General features: G+C 50.4%; 1 pseudogene; it reads right to left on the bottom strand.

Annotated features, from left to right (window-relative positions):
• Window positions 1-14,576: 14,576 nt before the first annotated feature.
• On the bottom strand, window positions 14,577-14,695 carry LOC148506106 (5S ribosomal RNA; annotated as a pseudogene).
• Window positions 14,696-16,168: the final 1,473 nt, after the last annotated feature.

Raw genomic sequence — 16,168 nt, forward strand, 5'->3', positions numbered from 1 at the left:
CGGAATGGCCCGCTGTCCATATACACTAGTATCACATATATCTCCCGCTTACCTTCCTCTCCCGGAATGGCCCGCTGTCCCCATACACTAGTATCACAGATATCTCCTGCTTACCTTCCTCTCCCGGAATGGCATAGGCAAACGCAGTGGGGGTTTCCGTCTGCCTGGAAACCCCCCTCCTGAGCACACACATGAACACAGTAGAAATAGTAATATAATAGAATTTTGAATTTTATAATAGAATCTTCTCAGTATCACAAATGAAATAATTAGCACCACCTGTGGATTTTTAACATGTATCAGACAGTAATAAATAACCTGTGCACCAACTAGGAGATCTGGAAAACATGCACTGTCAGGGATGCACTGCTATAGAGCCCAATATGTACATATATGTCCAGGGCAGTGCTAGATTGTTCTGCTGCTCCTCCAGGCTCCCGGACTTGCTCCAATAGTCTGGAATGGTGCCCAGATCTAAAATAAAAACATTCAGCTCAGGCAGGATGGCCCTACTGACGCATCTAAAGGCTTACTGTGATCCTGCATATGCTGGAGTTTTGACACACAATACACTTTGTATGATGCATATTAAAACTGGTTGAGTACTAATTCTGCCCCTCTTCATGGACTGGCCACACTCACTATAAAATCAAGCATTTGGAAACCCCCCTCTAGAAATCCTGCGTTTGCCACTGTCACAGATATCTCCTGCTTACCTTTCGCTCCCGAATGACCCACTGTCCCCATACACTAGTAAAACAGATATCTCCTGCTTACTTTTCTCTCACGGAATGTTCCACTGTCCCCATACACTAGTATCACAGATATCTCCTACTTACCTTCCTCTCCCGGAATGGCCGCTGTCCTCATACACTAGTATCACAGATATCTCCTGCTTACTTTCCTCTCCCGGAATGTCCCGCTGTCCCCATACACTAGTATCACAGATATCTCCTACTTACCTTCCTCTCCCGGAATGGCCGCTGTCCTCATACACTAGTATCACAGATATCTCCTGCTTACTTTCCTCTCCCAGAATGGCCCTCTGTCCCCATACACTAGTATCACAGACATCTCCTGCTTACCTTTCTATCCCGGAATGACCCACTATCCCCATACACTAGTATCACAGATATCTCCTGCTTACCTTTCGCTCCCGGAATGACCCACTGTCCCCATACACTAGTATAACGGATATCTCCTGCTTACCTTCCTCTCACGGAATGTTCTGCTGTCCCCTTACACTAGTATCACAGATATCTCCTGTTTACCTTCCTCTCCCGGAATGTCCCGCTGTCCCCATATACTAGTATCACAGATATCTCCTGCTTACCTTCCTCTCCCGGAATGGCCCACTGTCCTCATACACTAGTATCACAGATGTCTCCTGCTTACCTTCCTCTCCCGTAATGGCCCGCTGTCCCCATACACTAGTATCACAGATATCTCCTACTTACCTTTCTATCCCAGAATGTCCCGCTGTCCCCATTCACTAGTATCACATATATCTCCTGCCTACCTTCCTCTCCCGGAATGGCCCGCTGTCCTCATACACTAGTGTGATGTACTGACTGGTTTGAACAGTGCTGCACCACTAGCACCAGGTTCAGGTGTGTTTGGATTGCTTCGGTGGCCGATTTCCCCATGTTAAGATAGGACACACCGTGACAGAGAGGCAAGCCTGAATTCCCCTTTTGCAGGCACAATGACAAGTCAGGAGGGAAGGTGCAACGCAGCTTTATTATTTGTTAATAATTAACAACAAATGACAGGAGATATTTACCATTTACAGATGGAATGAAATTAATTACACTATTCAATGACAAGGTATTTACTTATTACCTCCCCGTCATCTACCGGTGACCCCAGCTGGCAAGCAATGTGAAATCAACAAGAACCACAATTCCTGCAGAACTTTACTTTACCAAAAAAACAAATGAGAGACCTAAATATGAAACCTGCTGGTCTAGCTTGAATCAATGGTGCTCCGGCAGTCTATAGCTGTGAAATACAGTCTGGGTTAACGCTCCCTTTTTGCTGAGAAAAACGTGGGAAAACACATGTAGGTTGGATAGGTTCTTGTAGTGCGCCAGCTGTAACAACAAATAGTCTATGCAAAATAATTAGCTCCTAGCAGGATTATGCACATGTAGGTTGGATAGGTTCAGTGGCGGGCTGGGCCGGGGGGCAGGGTGCCATGTGCCCCCTGGGCTGCAGCGTCATGCGGGCCGCGGTGCAGACTGTGTCACTGTGACACAGACTGCACTGCATGTGTAGCGCTGACCGGACGGAGTTCAGTCAGTGCTACACAGCACAAACACACAGCCGCCGGAGCCGGCAGCTGTGTGTTTGCTTTAGCAGCTGATGAGAGTCAGACAGACTCTCATCGGCTGCTGCTCCCACTGCCAGAGCCGGACATCTTCCGGCTCCCGCAGTGGGTAAAACTCCCATGACGCGTCACTCCCATAATGCAAAGCAGCGGACGGAGGAGCTGATCTCGGCGGCGGGACCAGGAGCTGGAGCGGGTGTCAGGTAAGTGTGTGTTTTTTAATTTTTATTTTATTATGTCTCTACTGCGGGGGGGACGGACTACTGGGAGCACTACAAGGGGGGACTCCTGGGAGCACTACAAGGGAGGGACTCCTGGTGGCACTACAAGGGGGGGACTCCTGGGAGCACTACAAGGGGGGGACTCCTGGGAGCACTACAAGGGGGGGACTCCTGGGAGCACTACAAGGGGGGGACTCCTGGGGGCACTACAAAGGGGGGACTCCTGGGGGCACAAACAAGGGGGGGGACTCCTGGGAGCCCTACAAATGGGGGGACTCCTGGGAGCACTACATTGGGGGGACACCTGGGGGCACTACAAGGGGGAGGGACTCCTGGGAGCACTACAAGGGGGGGACTACTGGGAGCACTACAGAGGGGGAATACTACTGGGAGCACTACAAGGGGTTGACTCCTGGGAGCACTACAGGGGGGAATACTACTGGGAGCACTACAAGGGGGGGACTACTACTACTGGGGGCACTACAAGGGTAGGAATACTACTACTGGGGGCACTACAAGGGGGGTACTACTACTGGGGGGGACTACTACTAGGGGTGCTACAAGGGGAGGGGACTACTACTAGGGGCATTGCACAGGGGGGAGAGGACTACTACTAGGAGCACTACATAGGGGGGAGGGGACTACCCCTGGGGGCACTGCATCGAGGGACCACTGCTGGGGGCTCTATATAAAGGGCAATAGTGGGGGTACTGCATAGGGGGAAGACTACAACTGGGGCCACTATTTAAGGGGCACTGCATAAGGGTTACCACTACTGGGGGCATTATATAAGGGGCTTACTACTGGGGGCACAAGGGGCACTGCATAGGGGGGATCACTACTGGGGGCACTACTCGAGGCCTGCATAAGGGTGTCCTCCTGTGGCACAGGGTGGCACTGCATATGGGCACTACGACAGGGGGCTGCCCCATATCTTTATTTTTACCTTACATTAATCCCATATGGACCCGCCTCCTCCCTAGAACACTTGAGGGGGGGCGCCGTAGCATGCACGTTCTTTCGAGCACCCTGGCTACACGCTACTCCTCTGCCAGGACCGCCTGCATGCATTTGCCCCCCAGGCTAAAAGTTGCCAGCCAGACCCTGGATAGGTTCTTGTAGTGCACCAGCTGTAACAACAAATAGTCTATGCAAAATAATTAGCTCCAAGCAGGATTATGCACATGTAGGTTGGATAGGTTCTTGTAGTGCACCAGCTGTAACAACAAATAGTCTATGCAAAATAATTAGCTCCAAGCAGGGTTATGCACGTGCAGGTTGGATAGGTTCTTGTAGTGCACCAGCTGTATCAACAAATAGTCTATGCAAAATAATTAGCTCCAAGCAGGGTTATGCACATGCAGATTGGATAGGTTCTTGTAGTCCACCAGCTGTACCAACAAATAGTCTATGCAAAATAATTAGCTCCAAGTAGGGTTATGCACCTGCAGGTTGGATAGGTTCTTCTAGTGCACCAGCTGTACCAACAAATAGTCTATGCAAAATAATTAGCTCCAAGCAGGATTATGCACATGTAGGTTGGATAGGTTCTTGTAGTGCACCAGCTGTAACAACAAATAGTCTATGTAAAATAATTAGCTGCAAGCAGGTTTATGCACCTTCCGGTTGGATAGGTTCTTGTAGTGCACCAGCTGTACCAACAAATAGTTTAAAAATACAGTTCATCAGCTAAAAACGGCTAACAGTTTAGGCAGATAGCAGTAGTTTACCGGCAACTTGCAGTAACTTACACAGTCTTTGGGCCTTGAGAAAATAAGGACAACTGAGGCTATGCTGGTAGCAGTAGTTCACCAGCCACTTGCAATAATGTAACACAGTCCTTGAGCCTTGAGAAAATAGGGACAACAGTCTTCCTAATTACCTATGCCACAAATTACTATCACCAGAATTGCCATCCGGGGTTACACAGGGCTAAATAAACAAGTAATATACATTATATTAGCATGAATGGACTTTGAAATGGATACCGGGCCAAACAGTGTATATGAGACAATTTGCATTAACACCAGTACCAGTAAATATTCAATCCTTTCATGCAAGCAAAATATTAATCAGCATTGACAATAATTACAGAGTATTATAACAGATAAAGGGCCACGGAGGGCCACTATCAACTCTTTAGCTAACACACGAGTCAAACAGTAAACAGAGCCAAATACATATCACATGGCATTATATTTACTTTAAAGCTAGACATAAAATACTTTGTACATCACCCACAGTGGTATCGGACATGAGCCGGCACCCATAAGGCAGGTCCCCTCCTGGACATGAGCCAGAGGTCACAGGAAAGTAAATGACCACCAATGCAACTCTTGGGGAAAAGACCTATCTTTTACTTCCCCCTATTTCATCACTACACACACACTTTACCTAATTTAATACACTATGACTCCTTTCTACACCCAGTTGTGTGGGAGACTAACCCCCGGTCCCAGCTTTTACACAAAACTTAGTCTCCCAGCCTAATCATGGTTAGCCACAAGGTAAACGATAATGCAATAGACCCAGGGGACCCAGATAGGATAGGTGTACAGAGGGGCAAGGCCTTAATGGAGGGAAGATATGAGCTGTGGAGGGACAGAGTATAATGAGGTTCTGGTATGATCTCACCCCTGGCAGTGGCTGTTCAGCCTCTCATGATGTCCAGGGAAACTCTGGGATGCACAGCACCGCACCAGAGCTCCCAGCTGCAGACCTCCGGCAGGTATTTTACAAGGGGCAACAGGTGCAAAATTCCTTTCCACAGGGGCTCTGTCCTGCAGACACACACAGCAGCAGGAGGGGTCCTGAAGCATTCTTCCTCTGGGGCTGTCTTTTCTTCTGCCCGAGAGGGTGACAGCAGGGTTTTCGTCACTGGCGGGACCTTTTCCTCAGCTGGGGCTTCATCTGCGATGATGGAGCGATGAGACCTCCTTCCCAGGCAGCTCCTCTTCTCTCCCAGCATGCAACGACTTCCAAATGTGGCTCCTCCTGATAACAGGCACTTAGGAAGGCAGTCCTTTATTCAGAGGGGGCTTCTTCCAAAGCAGGGTACTCTATGCAAATCCCCAAGCAAGCTTCCTCCAGGGACTCACATCCAGCATCAGAGCACCTCTCCTGGCAGATTGGATAGGTAGCTTTCCGGGCTAATGTGAAGTCTGATAATTGTAATCCAGGGCAAACATAAAAGTTATAGCATCCCCATTCCTACAGCTCCAAGGGCACTCCACAGCAACTCATTACAGACAGCACCAGGTGCAGTATTTGTAATCCTGGGTAAATGAGAGGGGTTACTGCTCCCCTATTTGTACAGATTGAGGGACACTCCACAGAAGCACCTCACAGACCATCCTTTCTTCAGAAATTCCTCCCAGACTCAGCACTGACAACCCTGAGGAAGGTATTATATAAGCTCTCCCTCACTCTCCTCCCTGTCGGTCTGGCATCTATGAGTGGACAGAGGGGACCCCAGCAACAGGCCGCCTACAGGGATCTCTGCCTGGACACCTAGGCTACCAATCCATGGGGCAGGATTTTCCCTCCTAAATGGATTGCCGACCCAGGGGCACTTTCTACCTCCCTGGTTGCACATGCTCAGTGGGGTTCAGGGAGAGCAAGGTCAGTCAAAGTTCACTGTACCTGCCTATTATATGTGAATGGAGCTGTTAACTCTATATATATAAAAAAAAATTGGGGGACCCCTATTTGGGAACAAACTTGGGGGTACCACACTAGTATCACAGATATCTCCTGCTTACCTTCCTCTCCCAGAATGTCCCGCTGTTCCCATATACTAGTATCACAGTTATCTCCTACTTACCTTCCTCTCCCGGAATGGACCGCTGTCCCCATACACTAGTATCACGATATCCCCTGCTTACCTTCGTCTCCCGAAATGTCCTGCTGTCCCCATACACTACTATCACAGATATCTCCTGCTTACCTTCCTCTCCCAAATGGCCCGCTGTCCCCATACACTAGTATCACAGATATCTCCTGCTTACCTTTCTCTCCTGGAATGGCCCGCTGTCCCCATACACTAGTATCACAGATATCTCCTGCTTACCTTTCTCTCCCGGAATGGCCCGCTGTCCCCATACACTAGTATCACAGATATCTCCTGCTTACCTTCCTCTCCCGGAATGGCCCGCTGTCCCCATACACTAGTATCACAGATATCTTCCTGCTTACCTTCCTCTCCCAGAATGGGCGCTGTCCCCATACACTAGTATCACAGATATCTCCTGCTTACCTTCCCCTCCCGGAATGGCCGCTGTCCCCATACACTAGTTTCACAGATATCTCCTGCTTACCTTTCTCTCCCAGAATGGCCCGCTGTCCCCATACACTAGTATCACAGATATCTCATGCTTACCTTCCGCTCCGGGGATGGCCCGCTGTCCCCATACACTAGAATCACAGATATCTCCTGCTTACCTTCCTCTCCCGGAATGGCCCGCTGTCCCCATACACTTATATCACAGATATCTCATGCTTACCTTTCTCTCCCGAAATGGCCGCTGTCCCCATACACTAGTATCACAGATATCTTCCTGCTTACCTTCCTCTCCCGGAATGCCCCGCTGTCCTCATACACTAGTATCACAGATATCTCCTGCTTACCTTCCTCTCCTGGAATGTCCCGCTGTCCCCATACACTAGTATCACAGATATCTCATTCTTACCTTTCTCTCCCGGAATGGCCCACTGTCCCCATACGCTAGTATCATAGATATCTCCTGCTTACCTTCCTCTCCCGGAATGTCCCGCTGTCCCTATACACTAGTATCACAGATATCTCATGCTTACCTTTCACTCCCGGAATGGCCCGCTGTCCCCATACACTAGTATCACAGATATCTTCCTACTTACCTTCCTCTCCCGGAATGGCCGCTGTCCTCATACACTAGTATCACAGATATCTCCTGCTTACCTTCCTCTCCCGGAATGGCCGCTGTCCCCATACACTAGTTTCAAGATATCTCCTGCTTACCTTCCTCTCCCGGAATGGCCCACTGTCCCCATACATTAGTATCACAGATATCTCCTGCTTACCTTTCTATCCCAGAATGGCCCGCTGTCCCCATACATTAGTATCACAGATATCTCCTGCTTACCTTTCCCTCTCAGTATGGCCCGCTGTCCCCATACATTAGTATCACAGATATCTCCTACTTACCTTTCTCTGGCGGAAGGGCCCGCTGTCCCCATACACTAGTATCACATATTTCTACTTCATGGTCCATAGGGTATCCACAGTATACCTTGGGGGTATAGGTGGAGGGCGGCAGACATCGGGCACCTCAGAGTTAATTTTTGCAGCTCCCAGGATGCACTGGGGTCCCTCTCCTATACCCCGCCCCCGAGCCATGGCACCTTCAGTTTCGTAGGTGCCCGTCACAGAGTCGGGTCACTGTTTAGAGGTGGGCTGTTTAATACACCCCCTGAAGATTTTCAAGGCAGCAGACACTGCAAACTGAGGGCCCGATTCAGTGCCGGATGTTATTTGCGCTCGCTCGTTCAGAAAAAGGGTCCGGATATTTAAATTGAGCGCTCGCTGTTTGCGGTCTGTTGACGCCTCTATGTCTGAGCGAGCGAACGAAACATGCGCTTGCTATTTTGTAAAGACGCACCCTGGCCGCTCGCATCCTACGTCATCTCCGCTATTTATTAGATTAATCGAGTACATCGAAAGGCATCTGAACTGCTCGCAGTGCTTGTGGTAGGATTTTCCTACCGCAATCATGCAAACAGTTCAGGCTAAGAGACAACCAAGTGACATGGCCGATGACGCTGCTTTGTTAATTATGCACACCCTTAAAACATCTGTTTTGACCGTTTGGCACGCCTGCGTTCGGATCACCACTCCCCGTTTTCAAGCACCTTCCGCTGTTACCACCCACAAACGCCTCATCCTGTCACTCAAATTAGCGGGCACTCGCTATTTTACGAGCGCTCGATTTCCGACCGCACTGACTGGTTGGCGCATGCGCATTACGACCCATACGCATGCGCAGATGTGCGAACATCGCTCGGAGCGAACGAGCGGCCGCTTACGAGCGGCTCTGAATCAGGCCCTGAGAGCGAATAGCATGGACAGTCCAGTAGGAGGTCTGCGCTATTGCTCCTTCCCCCCGCTGGACCAGGACACCGGTACTGATCCGGGGATCCTGGTGGGGATTCGGGTGGGGATTCGGACTGTGGCCTGATCTACAGGGACCCAGGTAAGCGCCGATTCACAGTCCTATTATCCCCATGGTAGGGGTCTCCCTGGGGATGGCTGCGAGTGGAGCCAGGTACTGATCCTGCGCTATCACTTAGACCACCAGGGACAGTGGGCTGCAGCGGTGAGGATACGTTCCAGTATCCCTGGGGTTAATAGCATTCCAGGGGAGAGCGTCTTCCCTGTCACACAACCGGCGCCTCCCCTGCTGCTCACAGCACCTTTACACAGCGGTCTGGCGGGCTGTGTCAGCGCTCCTCCCTCGGACCCGCCTCCTCTCAGCTCCTTGGCGGCCATTTTCTCTGGAATCTGTGCAGATGCAGAACACTGTTTCCAGGTGGCATCGTGGTCTGGGTCCCCCCACATACCTTTCCTCCGGTAGCAGGTCAGAGTGTGCAAGCATTATTTCCTACCAGACTCTGGTCTGTGTGGTTAATAATAGTGCCAGTAGTGCAGGTGGAGTTTTCTGCATGGTATGTAACTATATGCTAGCGCTGTCTGTCAGCCATTTTCCTGTCCTTTTTCTGTCACAAGCCCTTGAGGTACAGTTCTGTCAGGGTGCTTATTGACTCACAGTTAAATTTATTTTTCTGTGTTGGGAGTCACATCCTCTATCTCTCATATGATGTCTGGGAATGAGGATTCTGCACAGGAAGATCTCCCTCTCCCCCTCTCCTGCGCTGAGGATTGGGGAAGGGCTCGCTGATGGTTTATGTACCTCGTGTTATGTTATATCACGACCACTACCAGTCTCTGTCTCTGTACAGGAGCCTCCGTGGGCTTGTTTTGCTCAGGCGCTTACTGCCATTACGGGACGTTTAACAGCCCCTCCTGCTTTCCCCCAGTTGGGGTTCTCACAGCAGGTGGTAATCCCATCCTCCATACAGGGTTCCCCAGGCAGTTGATGGTACCCTAGAGCCCTCCAGCAACCAGCAAGGGGGCGTGGCCTAATCGTGGAAGGCGTGGCCACGCCCCCTTGCCGAAAAAACAAAAACAAAAAGATTAGCTGCGTGCCGGGGAGGGGGGCGCTCTGAGCCCCCTCAGCCCGGTGCAAAGCCAGGGGGGCGCGATCAGTGTGATCGCTCCCCCGCACAGGCATAGGAGACTGCTGTGGCTGCTGCCCAGCAGCTACGAGCAGTCTCCAACTGCAGCTCAGCACACGCTGTGTGCTGGGCTGCTGTGACGGAGGGGGGGCGGCGTCGGACCCTGGCCCCCGCCGGGCCCCTCAGGAAGCCTGGGCCCGGGTTATCTGTACCCGCTCCCCCCCCTCTCGGCGCCCCTGAGTGGACTTCCTGCTCTATTAGAGCATAGAGTCCACTCGGGCTTGCGAGGCCTGAGACCCTACCACAGGGTCTCCCGCAAGCCCTATGGTTGTGATAATTGTGACGGGCTCCAGGCTGCTCGCAAAAGCTGTGGGTGGTCACCCACAGCTTAGCAAGCAGCCTGAAGAAAAATAAAAAAAAGCCCTGATTCAGAGTGAACACTCGCCAGCAGTGAGCGGCTCTGAATCAGGCCCTTTGTTTTAAGTCCATATACTCCAAGGCTGGAGGGGCTTCCAGACCAGCTATGGCCATTTGCTGGGTGGCTAAGAGCCATGGAACGCTGGGCAGATGCCTTGGAGGCATTTTTCTCTCAGAATGCTGCCGCTGAGCAACTTGAGCTAGTGGGTAATCTCAGAGAATCAGCTACATACATTAAAGAGGCGGCTCTGGATATCAGCCTCCTCACTTCTAGAATTTCAACTGCAGCTGTTGCAGCCTGCCGCTCTCTGTGGTTGCGCTCTTGGAGAGCTGATGCAGAATCCAAGAAAGGCTTGGAATGCTTGCCCTTCAATGGTCAGGTCCTGTTTGGCTCTGATTTGGACAAAATTGTGGATATGTTGGCAGAGCAAAGTCTGCGTGTCTGCCCTCGGCCTCAGTTCCATCAGGGTCTGGGACTTCGTCCTTTCAGCCCTGTCGGGCTCTGGTTTGGCAGTCTTCCTGGCACAAGACAGTATAGGAAAGGACTTTACCTTGGGTTTTTCCCAAAGAAACAGGCTTGGAGCACCAGACGTACAGCTACCAAGCCCGATGATTAACCCTCAGCCTGATGGGACGGGCCTCCCCTTGGGGGATCCCAAGGTGGGGGGCCGACTTCTTCAGTTCACCCAGTGCTGGTGTCTGAACACCACAGACACTAGGGTAAGAGAAGTGGTCTCTCATGGGTACGCCCTTTTTTTCAACAGAAGGCCTCCCCATCAGTTCTTCACCACAGACAAGGCCTGGGAAATCCAGAAAGTAGTGCACTCTATGCTCCAGGCCGAGGTCATAGTGCCTTTTTTACTACCCCAACAGGGGACCGGATACTATTCCAACCTCTTTCTGGTACAAAGACCAAACGGATCGTACCGTCCTATCCTCAACCTCAAGTTCCTCAACAAGTTTCTAAGGGTACCTTGGTTCAAGATGGAGACCCTGCACTCCATCATATTGGCTATGGAACCTGGGGATTTTATGGTGTCATTGGATATTCAGGATGCCTACCTGCATATTCCGATTGCTTCGGCTCACCAGCGTTTCCTTAGGTTTGCAGTGGTCAAAAAGAAAATAATGGAGAGCGCTGGACAGAGGTAAATATTTTAATGATCAATAGCAATTAACATATCATAATATTAAAAAGCTGACAATTGTAAGAATAGATATAAAAAATTCATGAATCCCAGATAAAATGAACCACCTGAAAAGGGAATCAACATATGATGTAGCAAAAAACAGCATGCATCAGACAGCTTTTATAAGCATAAAGTTAGTTGCAAAGCATCTTATGCATTCCACATTGCAGCTGAAAAAGCGTTAGTGAATCAGACTGTTAATAAACAGGAGTTTTGCATGCATAATGTCATTCCAGCTGGAAAAAGATTAATCGCTCAGGACAATAACGGCAATATGCGCCTTGTATAATGTCAAATAACAGTAGAATCTTACCACCTTTAGGACTATAGCCGGCGTCCCGGCAAAGTGACTGGGTGGTGTCTGCTGCTACTCACAGCTAATACGGTGTAGATATTCAGCCGTCCTAGGATATAAATCACTGTAAGTCCAAGTGGCAAAAGAAGGTGGAAAGCCAGGAGCGGAGGTCCAGGTGACAGCTCCAATAAAGCTGATGTGTATCAGCGTGTCCGCTGTATATTAGCGGCTGGAAATCCACGCGGCAAGTGGGAGCCAGAAGTGGAGGTCCACGTGACAGCTCCAAAGTGTAGGACTTGGGCGGCTGTGGTGCGGCAGCGTGTCCGTCTCTATGCTCACCAGAGCAGTGGAAGCAGAGCCAGCTGGAAAGAGTCGTGCAGCCAATCAGGTGGTATCTGTAACCAGGATTCAGAGAAAACAACTGACGCATTTCTCGGCCAATTGGAGAGGCCGTTTCATCAGAGGTCAATCAGCATTTCCAGTTTCAGGCCCTGCCGTTTGGCCTCTATACAGCTCCACGAGTGTTTACCAAGTTCATGGCAGTGATGGCAGTCCATTTGCGGCTGCAGGGGGTCCACCTGCTACCCTACCTGGATGACCTCCTGCTGTTAGCTGGGTCTCCAGAAGTACTGTTCCGCCACCTGCAACTGACGATATTGGTATTGCAGAATTATGGGTGGCTGATAAACTGGAAGATCCCCTCTCAAAGGTCCATCTCGGTGCTCTGTTGGACTTTTTGACAGAAGAAAAGATCTCTGTGCTGCAGACGAGGATATGCAATTGTCTGCACAGTTGCCGGGTGTCCATTCACTCAGCAATGAGGTTACTGGGGTCCATGGTGTTGATGTTCGACATGGTGGAGTATGCCCAGTTTAATTCCAGACCTCTGCAGAAGGTGATCCTCTCCAGATGGAATGGGTTGCCCAATCGGATAAAGGCACAGACAATGGTGCTTTCTTCAGAGGCACGCCTGTGTCTTGCCTGGTGGCTACAGATGTCTCATCTCAAAAGGGGACGCCCCTTTTGGATCCTGGACTGGGTTCTCCTGACAACAGACGCCAGTCTCCCGGGTTGGGGTGCAGTGACAGGTCCACACTTGTTTCAAGGTAGGTGGACGTCAGCAGAATCTGCTCTTCCAATCCACATATTGAAACTTCGGGTAGTATTCAGAGTTTTTCAGCAAACAAGACCAGTTCTTCATGGCAGGCCTGTGCAAGTCCAGTCACCCTGGTGGCTTACATAAACCACCAAGGAGGAACTCGAAGTTGGGTGGCACTGGTAGAAGTATCCCGCATTCTGACTTGGGCAGAAGGCAATCACCCAGCCATATCGGCAGTGTTCATTCCAGGAGTACTGGGAAGCAGACTTCCTCAGCTGTCAAGACGTGCATCCAGGGGAATAGTCTCTTCACCAGGAAGTGTTTCAACTACTAGTGGACAGGTGGGGCCTTCCCAGAATAGACCGCATGGCCGCACGACACAAACGCAAGTTGCCGGTGTATGGGTCAAGAACAAGAGACGCAGAGGCTCTCCTGGTAGACGCTCTGTTGGGTAGGTGGACCTTCCAGTTTGCGTACCTGTTTCCTCCATTCTCCCTTATTCCTTGAGTGCTTTGAAAGTTCAAACAAGAAGGAGACACGTTCCTGCTGGTGACTCCAGCATGGACCAGATGTCACTGGTACTCAGATCTTCGGAGTCTCTCCATCGACACTCTGTTGCTGTTGCCTTGACGTCTGGACCTGTTGTCTCAAGGTCCTTACCATTACCCGGACCTGGGTCGTCTGTCTGTGATGGCATGGATCTTGAGACAGCCCTCTTGAGGTCCAGGGGGTTTTCCGGCTCTGTGGTTAACACCATGCTCAGAGCTCAGAAGCCTGCTTCTGCCAGGATTTACCATAGGGTGTGGCATACTTTCTTTGACTGGGTTCGCCCTAAGGGTTATGATCCCCAGGTGTTTCGGATCTCCAGGGTTCTGGCTGTCCTACAGGCGGGTTTAGATCATGGTCTCTGCCTAGCCTTCTTAAAGGTGCATGTTTCTGCCCTGTCGGTGTGGTTTCAGCATAGGATTGCTTCTCTTCCTGATGTCCGCACATTCGTGCAGGGTGTACTTCGCATTCAGCCTCCCTTTGTCCCTCCTGTGGCTCCTTGGGATTTGGCTGTGGTCCTGAGGGCTCTTCAAGGACCTCCATTTGAATCCCTGAGCTCAGTGGATTTCAAATGGTTTACAGCGAAGACTGTGTTTCTTATGGCCATTGCTTCAGCCAGAAGGGCGTCAGACTGTATCTGGCACAGTCTATGAGATAAACAGAAGGGAGGAGGATTCCGCACCAAACTAATTCTATATAAATATTTGTATAGCTTATGAATTATTGGTTAATTTGTTTAATTATTATAATAAACCAACCATCCTTCATTTTTAGAAAAGTATTGTCATTAGTAGTGTTGATGGTGCTCCCAGAGCCTAGATTTTGACATGAAACAAAACAAGAGAGAAAGAAAGACTCTTTGTTGGGGCACACTTGAATGATGATTCAGATATAATATTAGTTAAAACATAGCTTTTATTGTATCTTATTTAAGATTAAGGAGGTATATGTTTTGTTATTGAACTAAAGCAAAAAAATAATCAATAAATATGAAATTTCTTAACAATAAATTGGTGTCTTACAGTTAACACCCTCAATTGCTCAATTGGCGAAAATATTACATGAACTCTGCATTCCACTGAACTTCTCTTCCATAGATTTCAACTATCCACTGTGCATATATGCAAATACACCGATAATGAGTTCTATTGAATAATTTTATGTTCGCTGTGCCATGTGCCATCCTGTTCCGTTCCTCAACCAATATAAACACCTACAGCACCTGGTATTCCTAGGTGGTCTCCCATCCGAGTACTGACCAGGCCTCCTACTATATTGCTTCCAAGATCAGACGAGATTGGGCAGAATCAGTGAAGTATGGCTGTAGGGCAGGGGCTGGCTGGCAACTTTTAGCCTGGGGGGCAAATGCATGCAGGCGGCCCTGGCAGAGGAGTAGCGTGTAGCCAGGGTGTCCGAAGAATATGCGTGCTACGGCCCCCCCCTCAAGTGTTCCAGGGAGGAGGCAGGTCCATATGGGATTAATGTAAGGTAAAAATAAAGATTAGGGCAGCCCCCTGTCATAGTGCCCATATGCAGTGCCCCCTTGTGCCACAGGAGAGAACACCCTTATGCAGGCCTCCAGTAGTGCCCCCAGTAGTAGTCCCCCCTTGTAGTGACCCCAGTTGTAGTAGTCCCCCCCTTTGTAGTGCCCCCATTAGTAGTAGTCCCCCCCTTTGCAGTGCCCCCAGTAGTAGTAGTCCCCCCCTTTGTAGTGCCCCCATTAGTAGTAGTCCCCCCCTTGTAGTGCCCCCATTAGTAGTAGTCCCCCCCTTTGTAGTGTCCCCAGTAGTAGTAGTCCCCCCCCTTGTAGTGTCCCCAGTAGTAGTAGTCCCCAGTAGTAGTCCCCCACCCCCCTTGTAGTGCCCCCAGTAGTAGTAGTAGTCCCCTTATAGCGCCCCCAGTAGTAGTAATCTCCTCCCCCTTGTAGTGCCCCCAGTAGTAGTAGTCCCCCACCCCCCTTGTAGTGTCCCCAGTAGTAGTAGTAGTCCCCTTATAGTGCCCCCAGCAGTAGTAGTCCCCAGTAGTAGTAGTCCCCTCCCCCTTTGTAGTGCCCCCAGTAGTAGTAGTCCCCCCCTTGTAGTGCCCCCAGTAGTTGTAGTCCCCCACCCCCCTTATAATGCCCCCAGTAGTAGTAGTCCCCCCCTTTGTAGTGCCCCAGTAGTGCCAGACCCCCCCCCCAGTAGACACACATAATATAAAAAACTAAATAAAAAAACCACTTACCTGAATCCCCGCTCCCACCGCCATCTGCTCCTCTGTCTGTCCTCCCGGGCCGGGCCCCTCTGCATTATGGGAGAGACGTCATATGACATCATGACGTCTCTCCCATTGCCCACTGTGGGAGCCGGAAGATGGAGCGGCTCCCGCAGTGGGCGCAGCAGCAGCAGCTAATGAGAGTCTGACAGACTCTCATTGGCTGCTGCTTACAACAAACACACAGCTGCCGGAGCCGGCGGCTGTGTGCTTGTCAGTGTAGCGCTGACCGTACTCCGTCCGGTCAGCGCTACACACGCGGTGCAGTCTGTGTGACAGTGATACAGACTGCACCGGCCCGCAGCCCGCATGACGCTGCGGCCCGGGGGGCACATGGCACCCTGCCCCCCGGCCCAGCCTGCCACTGCTGTAGGGTGTGGTTCCTCGTATAGGTGAGATCATATAGGTGACATTCAATTCAAATAAACATTGGTCTATGATAACCACCTGGTCTGCTCTCTTTCTATAGATTACATTTTAACCAGCTGTGTTGGCTCTTTTTACTAGGGGTGTGCACCGGCCACTTTTCGTGTTTTGTGTTTTGGTTTT

This window comes from Taudactylus pleione, unplaced genomic scaffold (assembly GCF_031769625.1).
Source record: "Taudactylus pleione unplaced genomic scaffold, aTauple2 ptg000425l, whole genome shotgun sequence".
Taxonomy (NCBI): domain Eukaryota; kingdom Metazoa; phylum Chordata; class Amphibia; order Anura; family Myobatrachidae; genus Taudactylus; species Taudactylus pleione.